Source organism: Pyxicephalus adspersus, chromosome 5 (genome assembly GCF_032062135.1).
Source record: "Pyxicephalus adspersus chromosome 5, UCB_Pads_2.0, whole genome shotgun sequence".
In the NCBI taxonomy this organism is placed as follows: domain Eukaryota; kingdom Metazoa; phylum Chordata; class Amphibia; order Anura; family Pyxicephalidae; genus Pyxicephalus; species Pyxicephalus adspersus.
In genome coordinates this window covers 89,400,418-89,413,178 of record NC_092862.1, presented here as the reverse complement: position 1 = coordinate 89,413,178, position 12,761 = coordinate 89,400,418, and positions in this window count along the sequence as shown.

The following is a 12,761-nucleotide window of genomic DNA, read 5'->3' as shown; positions in this document are numbered from 1 at the left end:
TGCTTTTTCTGCTGCTGCCTGCCCAGTACCCAACTCTAGATGCCAATTACTAATGTTGTGCACACTTCGTCTCAGAGCCCACCACCTCCTCCTCCTGCTTTTACAGGTGCTGCCTGTCCAGTACCCAACACTAGATGCCAGTTACTAATGCCGTCCACACTTCGTCTGAGAGCCCACGCCTCCTCCTCCTGCTGTTACTGCTGCTGCCTGCCCAGTACCTATCTGTAGATGCAAGATACCAGTGCCGTCCACTCTCCGTCTTTGAGCCCACCGCCTCCTCCTCCTGTTGTAACTGATGCTGCTGCCTGCCCAGTACCTAACTCTAGATTCAAGATACTAAAGCCATCCACACCTGGTCTCAGAGCCCACCGCCTCCTCCTTCTGCTATTACTGATGCTGCCGCCTGCTCAGTACCCAACTCTAGATGCCAGATACTAATGCCGTCTACACTTTGTCTGAGAGCCCAGGCCTCCTCATCCTGCTGTTACTGCTGCTGCCTGCCCAGTACCCAACTCTAGATGCCAATTACTAATGTTGTCCACACTTCCTCTCAGAGCCCACCGCCTCCTCCTCCTGCTGTTACTGCTGCTGCCTGCCCAGTACCCAGCTCTGGTGCTGGTTACCAATGCCATCCACACTTCAAATGAGAGCCCACTGCCTCTTCCTCCTGCTGTTACTGCTGCCGCCTGCCCAGTAACTAAATCTGGATGCCAGTTACTAATGTCGTCCACACTCCGTTTCAGGGCCTAATGCCTCCTCCTCATGCTGTTACTGCTGCTGCCTGCCCAGTACCCACCTCTAGATGCCGGTTACAAATGCTGTACACACTCCATCTCAGGGCCCACCACCTCTTCCTCCTGCTGTTACTGCTGCCGCCTGCCCAGTACCCAGCTGTAGATGCCAGTTAACAATGATGTCCATGCCGCATTTTACAGTTACAGCTAGCAGATAGGAAAAGGCAGTCCCCTACACAGCAATGTCTCCAGTAGCTACATCTTTTACACTGTCCATGTAGGTGATGGCCTCAATCTATATTGCCGTCCTTGATCGGTCTCAGGGCTTACCTCCTCCTCCTCTCTGCTGCTGCCTGCCCAGTACCCAGCTCTGGATGCCCGTTACAAATGCTGTCCACACTCTGCCTCAGGGCCTAACACCTCCTCCTCATGCTGTTACTGCTGCTGCCTGCCCAGTACCCAGTACCCAGCTGTAGATGCCAGCTAACAATGCTGTCCATGCCGCATTTTACAAAGTTACAGCTAGCAGATAGGAAAATGCAGTCCTCCCCTACACAGCAATGTCTCCAGTAGCCACAGCTTCTACACTGTCCATGTAAGTGATGGCCTCAATCTTTAATGCAGTCTTTGATCCGTCGCAGGGCTTACCTCCTCCTCAGTGCCCACCGCCTCCTCCTCCTGCTGCCACCTGTCAGTTGTAACTTATAACAGAGCTGTGTAACTGGCTAATTTTTTGACTGAAAACCCCCCCTCAGGGACCTCTGCCTGTACTCTGAAGCCTGTGTATGGCTTGTAATGGAGTGGTGAAACCTGATGGCTAATTTGTGGACCCTCTTGTGGCCCTCTCAGCCTTTACTCGGAGGCCAGTATAAAATCTGGCATGTTCCCTTGACCGCTCCATAAAATGGCCTTGACAGCAACATAAAAAAGGCTTCCTTATTTTTTTTTTAGTTGTACAGTGTTGTGCAGAGCTGGGGAAGTCTTGACATAATTTTTTAAATGTATCCAAAAATATCAAAATATGGGACTTTCACGACAGTTGGATCTTAAAAAATGATTGCATTTTATTTACATCACTTTAAAAGAAGTTTATACTTGCCTCTCCCCATATAGCAATTCAGGCGAAGTTAAATAACATCATAACATACATAGGCTGAGTATATTGTACACATTACATATGTAGGGATTATCCGACGCGTTTCGCAGACAAGGTCCACTTCCTCAGGGATGTAATTAGTACAAGCAAACAAGGTGTATCAGCACTACAATGCAATACAAAAGAGTCATTAATATATATAGCTGCATGCATATTTTTATACAGTATCTTATTGTTATAATTGTTATTGTTATAATTACCTTATATAAATATACATACCAAAAGATTATTTTTGATGGAAAGGGACAAGACACTTTGACCATATTCAGAATTCATTTTGAGATTGCTAAGATTTATTCTTACAAGGAATACTTTCCTTTTTAATGATGTTCTATACTTACAGACTCGTGGCGTTGCCTTGGACACATGTTGTGCCTGAGCTACACTAACTTGAACTAGGGTGGCTGGGAAAGGGTTCCCTTTTTTGATGAGACCTTATCCATGTACCTATGCCACATTGTTTTGTGGCGTCAATACATAGATGATGTTTTCGTCATATGGACGGGTACCCTTAAGTTGTTTCAAGAATTTTTTGACAAGATGCTAGTTAACAAATATAATCTTAGGTTCACTATAGATCACAATCCATTTTGCATCCTTTTCTTGGATATTTATATCCAGAAAGGGGAAAACAATGTCCTAGCTTTGTCACTGTATCAGGAATCGACAGCTGGCAATATATTATTTGCCACCAGTGTCCACCCTACTCCACTCATTTAAAGTAAGTATCCCTTATTCGCAATAAGCCAAGAAGCTACGACTCCGCCTATTAAATAGAGAATATAGCAAAAAAACGCTAAAAAGGTAATACCAGAAAGTAAAAAACTAGATCAACACACATTATTTTTTTCGAAAAAAACAAAACAAGAAGATGACACTGTGAGGTTTATAACCACATACTCCAGGGATCATATACGAATTAGACACATTATGAACAAATACTGGCCATTATTGATAAGTGATCCAAAAATTAAAAAACTTGTATCTGACAGACCACAAGTTGTAAACAATGCCAATGGATTATTTGATCCAGGGGACACCTCTTTTTTGGGACAGCCACCATGCCAGGCCGCACCAAGACTGAAAGAACCGGTTGACTGTGCTACGGCTGGTATAATTTATCTAGCCTTCTGTTTATGCGGCAGATACTATGTTGGCAAAACTAAGCGGCAATTCGGAAGAAGAATATATGAGCATATTTATTTAATTAGCAATTGCAAAATTACAACACCGTTCAGTCTCCACATAGGTCTGCATCACAATTTTTACACCAATTCCTTAAGATTCATAGCCTTCATATGCCTACCTAATGATCTGTTTGATCCTTATTCATGAGCTATATTGCAGTGTTCTCCCTAGCACCTTTTAGCATGGTGCACCACCCAGCATTTTCCAGTAACCACCTGGCTGTTTTTGGGTGATTACTGATGAGTTGGGTCACAATACCGGGGCTGCCACCCACCTGCAATTCCTTCCCCCCAGCTCAAAATTTACTTTTGTATGCAAAGTACTTTTTGTACCTCCTTTTTGGATATATGTATTGATATATCTAGCTACTTATACAAATGATGCCCTTTATGTGAAACGTTTTGTATCCCTACTTTGATACTGATATATCCAGTAACATACTTGATCCAGTATTATATCTTATTTCTTTCTAAGCCCTATACTAATGATATTTTCTGTATATACTCCTTCTTAAGCATAGTGGCCAAATAGATGTTTGAATGGCAAATTTTTGAAAACTTCAAGGGATAAACACTGCAAATTGAATAGTATGGTGGATGATGAACTTGGGATACCGCTATCTCTCTTGTTATCATATTTTGATATTTTTGGATACTTTATTTGAACCCTTTGAGGGATGGTGGCAGTTTCAAGTATAATTGAAATCAGGCTAAACAACACATGTCTTTTTAAATGTATTTATAGGCTGTAGCTCTACAGAGTCCCGAAAAACAACCCAAATTTTTCCCCCATTGACTTTAATGGAGTTCAAATTCAACGTTTCTTCCCCCAAATAATTTTGCTCTATTTGACCGAATAGCGGTCCAATCCAATAGTGAGCCTTTTGACCAACACTACTGACTAGTACCATTACGAATATATACCACTGATTACATTTTGATATTGCATATCTGTTTTACTTCTTTGTCTTACATTCAGTAGCAACATTTTTTCCGGATTTTTTTTGTATTTGAGAAAAATGCTTTTGTACAAAGATTTGGCTGCAACCACTGTTTTTTTTTTCCAGCATGCAATACAGATCTTAAACCAAAACGAGCTAAACCAACAATTTGAGAGAAAATAGCCACAGCTATTGATAATTGCCTGAACAGAATGTAGGTTGGTTGGGCCACAATATACCAGGGATAGGCAAGAGAGGTTTCATATAACAATTTTAATTTTTGAAATGAGGCAGATTTTTTTTTTTATAATTTTTTTTTAAGGGCAACTAAACAATGCCTTGGCCCAAAAAATTAAAATGTATACTTTTAGGCAAAGTGCAGCAAGTATTAGTAATTTAGCATGCAAGGCTCAGCTGCATAAACATTTGGATTATTTACATACAGCATATAGGCTGTTCACTCAGCAAGCGATAATTTGCCTAGCTTAGTGAAGTTCCACTGACTTCTACCATGCTATCATTTACAAGCCAAAATCATGTTATTTTACATTTCCTTGTTCATGACTGGGTATTGTTGGCAAAGTGAATGTTCAGTACATTTCCCAATAATATAACACAGTATAGCCAAAAACTCTCTAAAAGACTGGCAGTGCAAGCTGATGAGAATATCACATAAAGACTATTGATCCAAGGAATATCATACTGCCTTAAGGAATCCAGACAGATTTTTTTTCCCTTATTAGAGTAATGTAAACTATGTTTTAGGAGGTTTTTTTATTTTGCATTTCTCTGAAACAGTGTGTATATTTTTCTTAGTAAAGTTCCACTGACTTCTACAGTGTGTGATCCCCGGGGCACTAGAGGTTAATTAACCTCTAGTGCCATGGGGATCGCAAACAGGGGGGTTTCCCAGGGAATTCTGTGAATCCCCCTGTAATAATTTCCTTGATCTTCTGATGGTTTCGCAAAATCAGTTCGCTGAAATTTTGTGGAACCATCGGAAGTTTGAGGAAATTTTCACGAGATTGCCAGATGCATTCTCGCTCATCCCTGCACAGTACCCCACAAATAGTTAATATGCAATTTAGGGTCATTAGGTTTAGAAATGTCAATCTGTAAACTGGCTTAAAGACCATATCCAGAGAGTTGTATTTAATGATTCATACTCTGAATGGTCTAAGGTTATTAGTGGTGTACCCCAGGGTTCACAAAAAGGATATTGTGGCATTGGAGAGAGTGCAGTGAAGGGCAGCTAAACTAATAAGGAATTGAGGAGCTAAGCTATGAGGAGAGATTAGCTGAACTGAATCTTTTCTCCCTTGAGAATTGACATTAAAGGGGGGATATGATCACCCTGTATAAATATATATAATCCATATAGAGAACTCTCTTCACTTTGAGATTATTACAAAGAACAAGAGGGCACTCTTTGCATCTGGAGGAAGAAGTTTAAGCTCTGGATAAGGAAGGGATTCTTCACTGTAAGGTCTGTGAAAATGTTGAACAGGCTCCATCAGGAAGTAATTTCAGCAACTACTATAGATTGCTTTAAGAAAAAGCTGGATGTTTTTCTAGAAGCACAGAATATAGCCGGGTATTAAGGATTTAAAGTAATTATATATATATGTAGTAAAGAATGAAAAAAAATGCTATGAAAAAAATGAATGAAAAAAAAAAGTGTTAGTGGGGACATGCTAGATATTTATCCCATGCTGCTTGCATATAGGGTGGCAAGTGGAACAAGAAGCTTTTATTTCCTTTGACTCCGCATTTTTATGCTGGGATGGTGTCTACTCTATGTACAGGAGAGTGTGATATAGTTATACTATCAGATGAAGACTGCTGACAGGTGATAAATCTACTGCAGACTGATTAAATTTGGTAGTTTGGGCATGCAGTCAGACTCTTTAAGGAGTTCTTTCCCCATGGGTTGTTAGACTCTCCATTGGGTAATGGAACAACAGAGTGTATTCTCAAACTGAAGTGTTTAAAAATTTAGCAACCTCCAAGCTCTCCCGTACCCCTGAACCACCCCTGACTATGTTTTTGGTGCAAGCATGGCTTGACAGAAAGAGGGACAAAATAAAGGTTTATTAAAAATATTTGGTTTTACTGGTGGTGTCACCATCTTATATATAGTTACATAGTAGGTTAGGTTGAAAAAAGTCATAGGTCCATCAAGTCCATCAAGTTCAACCACTAGGGAAATAAACATATCCAAGATATAAAACCCTATACGACATAGTTGGTCCAGAGGAAGGCAAAAAACCCCTGGTTTGCTTCAACAGGGGAAAAAAAATCCTTCCTGATTGCATGAGGCAATCGGATGTTCCCTGGATCAACAGTCACTGTTATTTTTACTTTAAAGCCTTAATACCCAGTTATATTCTGTGCTTCAAGAAAAACATCCAGCTTTTCCTTAAAGCAATCTATAGTAGTTACTGAAACTACTTGCTGAGGGAGCTGATTCCACATTTTCACAGACAGTGAAGAATCCCTTCCTTATCTGGAGCTTAAACGTCTTTTCCTCCAGACGCAAAGAGTGCCCTCTTGTTTTTTGTAATGATCTCTAAGTGAATAATGGGGAAGAGAGTTCTCTATATGGACCGTATATATATTTATACAGGGTGATCATATCCCCCCTTAAACGTCTCTTCCTGTCACGAATAACAGGGAGGGGAGGGAAACAGAAGGATAAATACAAGGGACTAGGCCTCCAATGACTAGGGAAAAGGGAATGGTCACCCCTTGCAGACACCCTAACCTAACCTTAACTCCTAACAATATGAGTATCCCCTGATGGTGGGAATACTCATACACAGGAACCTAGTCCCCACTAGCCCTGTATAGCCCTAGGAGTGGTGTCTGGCTTGAGACTACTGGTTCCTTCCCTGATGAAAGACCCAGTGTCTCCCTGAGGCCTAGTAAACAACAAAAGAACCACAAAACACCAAAAGAAATTCAACTTATCTTACTAGCAGATAAATAAACAGGAACTCAGAACTTATTTTATAATCTTAGCAGATTTATAAATGCGAACTCAGGATGGCACAACACACCAGCTCTTCACTTCCCAGCAGTGAATATCAACCGCACAGCATGAAGTGTGAGGCCAGACTAAATGGAGGAGCAGTAATGACCACCAGCTGCACCTGATACAAGGGGAGTGGTCATTACAAACAACAACACAGAAACAAGTAAAAACAAAGAGACTGTCAGATAACCTCACATGCAGCTTGTCTGACAGATCCTCAAACTTCAGTCATGGAAGGGACCATGACACTTCCCAAGGGAGAATAGATTCAGTTCAGCTAATCTCTCCTCATAGCTGAGCTCCTCCATTCCTTTTATTAATTTAGTTGCCCTTCTCTGCACTCTCTCCAATTCAAAAATGTCCTTTTTGTGAACTGGTGCCCAAAACTGGACTGCATATTCCAGATGTGATCTGACCAATGCTTTTTACAGGGGCAGGATGTCTCCATCTCTGCAGTCTATTCCTCTTTTAATACAAGAAAGTACTTTACTAGCTTCAGATATTGCAGCTTGGCATTGCATGCTGTTATTAGGTCTATGATCTACCAGAACCCCCAGATCCTTTTCCATTTCTGACTCCCCCAAATGTATTCCCCATAGACAGTATGACGCATGCATGTTGTTAGCTCACAAGTGCATAATTTTGCATTTATCTGTATTAAATGTAATTTGCCACTTGGCTGCCCAATCAAACAGTACACACTGCTTGTAGATTATAGACATCCTGTATAGACCTAATTCCATTACATAGTTTGGTGTCACCTGCAAACACAGAAATGGTACTTTTAACCCCAAACTCTATATCATTTATAAAGATGTTAAACAGTAAAGGTCCCAACACTGAACCCTGTGTGACTCATTTGTAACCTATTTCAGGCAGTGACATTGCTATTATGAATTTGGTCTTGAGCTCTGCCATTTTCCTTCGTGTACACAGAGCTAAAAAAATGTTTAGTAAATCTGCCTTGTCTTTATCCCCAGTTACCAACCCAGCAACATCCTTTAAGGGGCCTACATGCTCAGATCTGATCTTTTTGCTATTAATATATTTGAAAATATTTTTGGGGTTTGCCCTACTTACCTTTGAAATCTGTCTTTCATTTTGAACGTTTGCACATTTTATTGCTGTTTTACATCTTTTGTTATATTCTTTATAGGTTTCAAATGGTGAAGGTGATCCTTCATTTTTATATTTTTGGAATGCCCTTTTCTTGTTTTTTATGTAATTTTTAACATCAGTTGTGAGCCTAATTTTAGCCTCTTAAACTTATTACCCACTGGAATATATTTTTCAGATTTCTTTTGTAGAACAGACTTGAAACATTCCCATTTCTGTTGTGTGTTCTTTGGGGACAATATTGTCTGCCAGTCCAAGTCACAGAGAGCGGCCCTTGATAATGGAAAATTTGCTTTCTGAAAATTAAATGTTTTTATCTTTCTTGTTTTTGCTTTCTGTTTACAGCTTACAATAAATGAAATCATACTATGGTCACTGCTACCCAGATTCTCTTTTATTTGCACATGTTTTATAAGCTCTGCATTGTTAGCAAGAACTAGGTCAAGCAGAGTATAATTTCTAGTTGGGGCTTCTATAAACTATTCCATAAAATTATCTTGTAATAAATTCACAAATTTCCTCTCTTTTGCAGTTCCTGTAGTCCCATTACTCCAGTCAATGTCAGGGTATGACATCCTATACTTACATTTCAAGTACAGCCATGGCCATACCTCCTGGTAAAGGATACCAGTGTTAATAATTTAAAAATAATAATAATTATTGACTATGGTAATTAAGATGATGATCATCATAATGATATTAACATACCAACATGGGTTATTTGACCTCAGTCATATTACTTTTTTGTTCTAGTAAATGATCTCTAATTGAAAAAACAGAGGTTGAGAAAAAACAACACATTGATTAAGCAGTTATCTAACAGCACTAAACCAAAGTACACAGTGATTAAGTTTCATGTGCTACTCTTTGATGTGTAACACAGATAAGATGGAACACCCAGGAGCTACATTTGAGAGTTTCAAACAAACATAAACTTTCAATCTTTCACATCCTTGCTTGATTATGCTTATCTATTGTTTGTGTTCTACAAAACTAGAATCAAGGTCAGGTGGGAGTTGTAGTATTAGAAAAAATGGGACATGCATACACGTTTAATCCATGTACGTGTAATTGTAACATTAAATACTTTCTGATTGCTCCATAGTTTGCTTGTTTTCGTGCTTTTAAAATTAGAGAATTAGGCTTGAAACGGAAATGGTTTCCTGGCAGCATTGACGTATCGTAAAACAATTCACTGCTCATTATATTACTTTATATTCCCAGAAATTGGCAGGGCAGTAAAGTCATTCACCTCATTTCTTTATGTAATATACATATAATTCAAATTAAAGCTTTGGGTGTTTAGAATGATTAAACCAGATTAATCTTTAACTGTGACATGCTTTCACAACACTGGTTAGTGTTTTCAGTTAACCTACTGTAATCTGTAGCAAATATTGTTTGAAAGAGAAAAGTTTTGAAGAAAATTTTGAAAGACATGTCCTTTTTCTTTAGTTTTGGCGCCTCATAAATGAAAAACATGCTAATTCTACCATTATTTTTTTAATTCTAAGTATATTTTGCTTTTATATAGTTTCGTACATCATTTTTATTAAAACAAAGTAATCCATATGCCAGATTGTAGAACTAACCCAAAGAAAAAAAAATAACAACCTATTGAAAACTTTCAAATTATCTTAACCGACTTAAAGTCAAAGTTATTTTATTTTTTTTGTACATTTTTGTAATTGTTGCATTAAATCCATCTTTCATCCTATTTATTCAGCCATGTGTGTGCTTTGAGATTCAGTTATTGTGTTCTTTAAAGGTCTTTTTTTTTTAGGACAAAATTAGCCTGGTAAACACAGGTTACTAGAACCCCAAGAAATGCTAACTAGAAACCATAAATGAACAATATCCTGATGCAATTTTTTAATTTATATAAATTAAATTGAAGTGTCATATCAATGTATGAATTTAGGTACTCAATCGTAATTTTGTCTAACCTCCTGGGCGGTTCATTTCTGTCCGGTTTTATATGTCTAAAAGGGTCACATTGTTTTTCATGAAAATTTATTTTACAGTATAATATAACAGTATGAGTATAATAAAGTTTGAAACACAAAATCATGTCAAAATAATAAATTAAACAAATTAAAAAAATTTAAATTAAAAAAAAATATATACATATTATACTCATACTAATATATTATACTGTAAAATAAATGTTCATAAAAGACAATGTACTGCTTTTTCACTGCTTTTTGTTCCTATTTTGGCTGTGTATTGGAGAATACTGTCTTGCATTTGCAATTCTTTTGCAAACACATTGGGCCTTATTAAACCACAGAAAGCTGCAGAGGATACACTTTCATCAGTAAATCTGGGTAATCCAGCAAACCTGGAATGGATTTCTTAAAAGGTATTTGCGGTTTGTCAGCAAATGTTTTCAATCTTGGACCAATTCCATTCAAGGTTTTCTGGATTGCCCAGCTTCACTGATGAAAGTGTATTCTCTCCAGCCTTGGAGAGCTTTGTTAAATTAGGCCCTTTACCTACATTTTGACAATTCTTTTTTCCAGTGGACCCAATTTCTTAAAGCTCTCCAAGGCTGGAGAGGAAACACTTTCATCAGTGAACCTGGGTGATCCAGCAAACCTGGTATGGATCTGGTTCAGGATTCAAAACATTTGGTAATAAATAGCAAATTACTTAAGAAATCCGTTCCAGGTTTGCTGTATCACCCAGGTTCATGAATGAAAGTGTATCTTTTCCAGGCTTGGAAAGCTTTAATAAATCAGGCTCATTATGTCTGGGTATATTCAACCCATAAAACTTTTGTTTGATGCTCTTGCATTTTTTAATTAATTTTTTAGAGGGCCTATTTTATGCTTTTTTTTTAAATAATAAATAAATATTTTGTTTTCTTTATTCATATTTTATTACATTTGATAACCACGACCCACACTCGGGGTAGATTTGTAAAGATCCTACCTGCTCCCTACGATCCCCCGCCGGCATTCTGTGTACCCTGGCATCGCATCCCGGCTTGATCGATGTGATGCAAGAAGCAAAGGTACACTGGGGAGGCGTGGCCTAGCGGGAAATTTAAAAGCAAATACATTGTAATCTGTTTTTAATACATGTTTAACACATTGATCACAGTAATAAAGTGATAAAAAATAAATCCATATAATAAATAATAAATCCAAAAGTTTTTCTATTAGTGCATCCAACAGCTTTGTCCAGTGCTCTACCTTACTGTTTGTCCACTAAGTCCTGACATTTTCTGACCTTTGCCTGAACTTTTCCTCATTTCCTCATTTGAAAACATCTCTGACCTTGAACACGTCCCTGACTTCTGACTGGAAACTTGACCACGTCCATGGCTTCTAAAAGGCGTCTCTCTAGCGCAAAAGCGGTTTTCCAACAGTTAGAAACAGCAATAGTGGTTTAGAATCACTTGTGGAATCGAGCGATAGTGATTCACCAGGAAACTTGTAATCAGACAGTGAAAGTGAACACAGTGAGGATTCTGAACTTGAGGTCAGTGATGTGCGAACTTGGTGCTCTATTGACCTTGGTAAGGCCCAGGCAGTGCCCCTTAGATTCCCATTTACTGGAGCACCTGGTATTAAAATAGATGCTGAACACAACAACCCCTTGGCATACATACAATTGTTTCTGATCAATGAGGTTATTGAAAAAAAAGTTGCTGAGACAAACAGGTACGCTAAACAACAATTACCTGCTCCAGACCGAAGGTTTGCAAGAGGCAGAAAGTGTGAACCAGTGACCAAAGATGACATTTGGCTATTTCTGGGCTTAGTGATACTTCAGGGAGGGGTGGGTAAACCCCTGCAGAAGTGGTATTGGTCTACCAAAAAATTACTCATTCTTTGGCACAATAATGTCAGAGTACAGATTTACCCTGATCATGAAATGTTTACTTTTACAATGCTTGTGGAAAGCCTACATTCTCTTTAAACAAAAGAGTGACAGGCCTGTGAGTCATTCTGACTTCATTTGGAAAGTTTTTAAATGTGTTTTCATGAACCACCAAACACCATCAATGGCTGTGAATAGACCTGGAAGTCGTGCTGTTGCAGTTGTCAACCCGGAACGCCTGACTGGTCGTCACTTCATGGACTACCGAGAAAAAGCCAGCACCTACAAGGATGTGCGTGGTTTGTTGCTCGAAGAGAGATGATAGTGGAAAGAAGATCAGAAAGGAAACCAGGTTCTACTGTCCTGATTGTGATGTTTGGCTGAGGTATTCCTAAGAATTACAGGCCTACAATATTAAACAAGTTTCCATGCAAAGCAATGTATCACTTTTGACTTAAAAAATACTGACATAATCAGACTGCAACGTTAATTGAGATAGATAAGTAAAGAATAGATTTAGATAGATTTTTGTTTTGGACAAACTTCTTCCAAAAAAAATGTATTTTAGATTTTGCATCACATTTAGTTCTAAAGAGAGGCACGTAGCCGTAAGAATTAGGCGCAGTGCCTACATGACCGGGTGCTGGGGCCTAGCCCAGAGCTTTTAAGGGGTCAAGAAAAAGGGTAGTGTTGCCAGAGGGGGCTGGGCTAGTGTACAACGTGGGAGAGGAGGAGATTAGGAATGGGAGATGTTAAAAGGGGCTG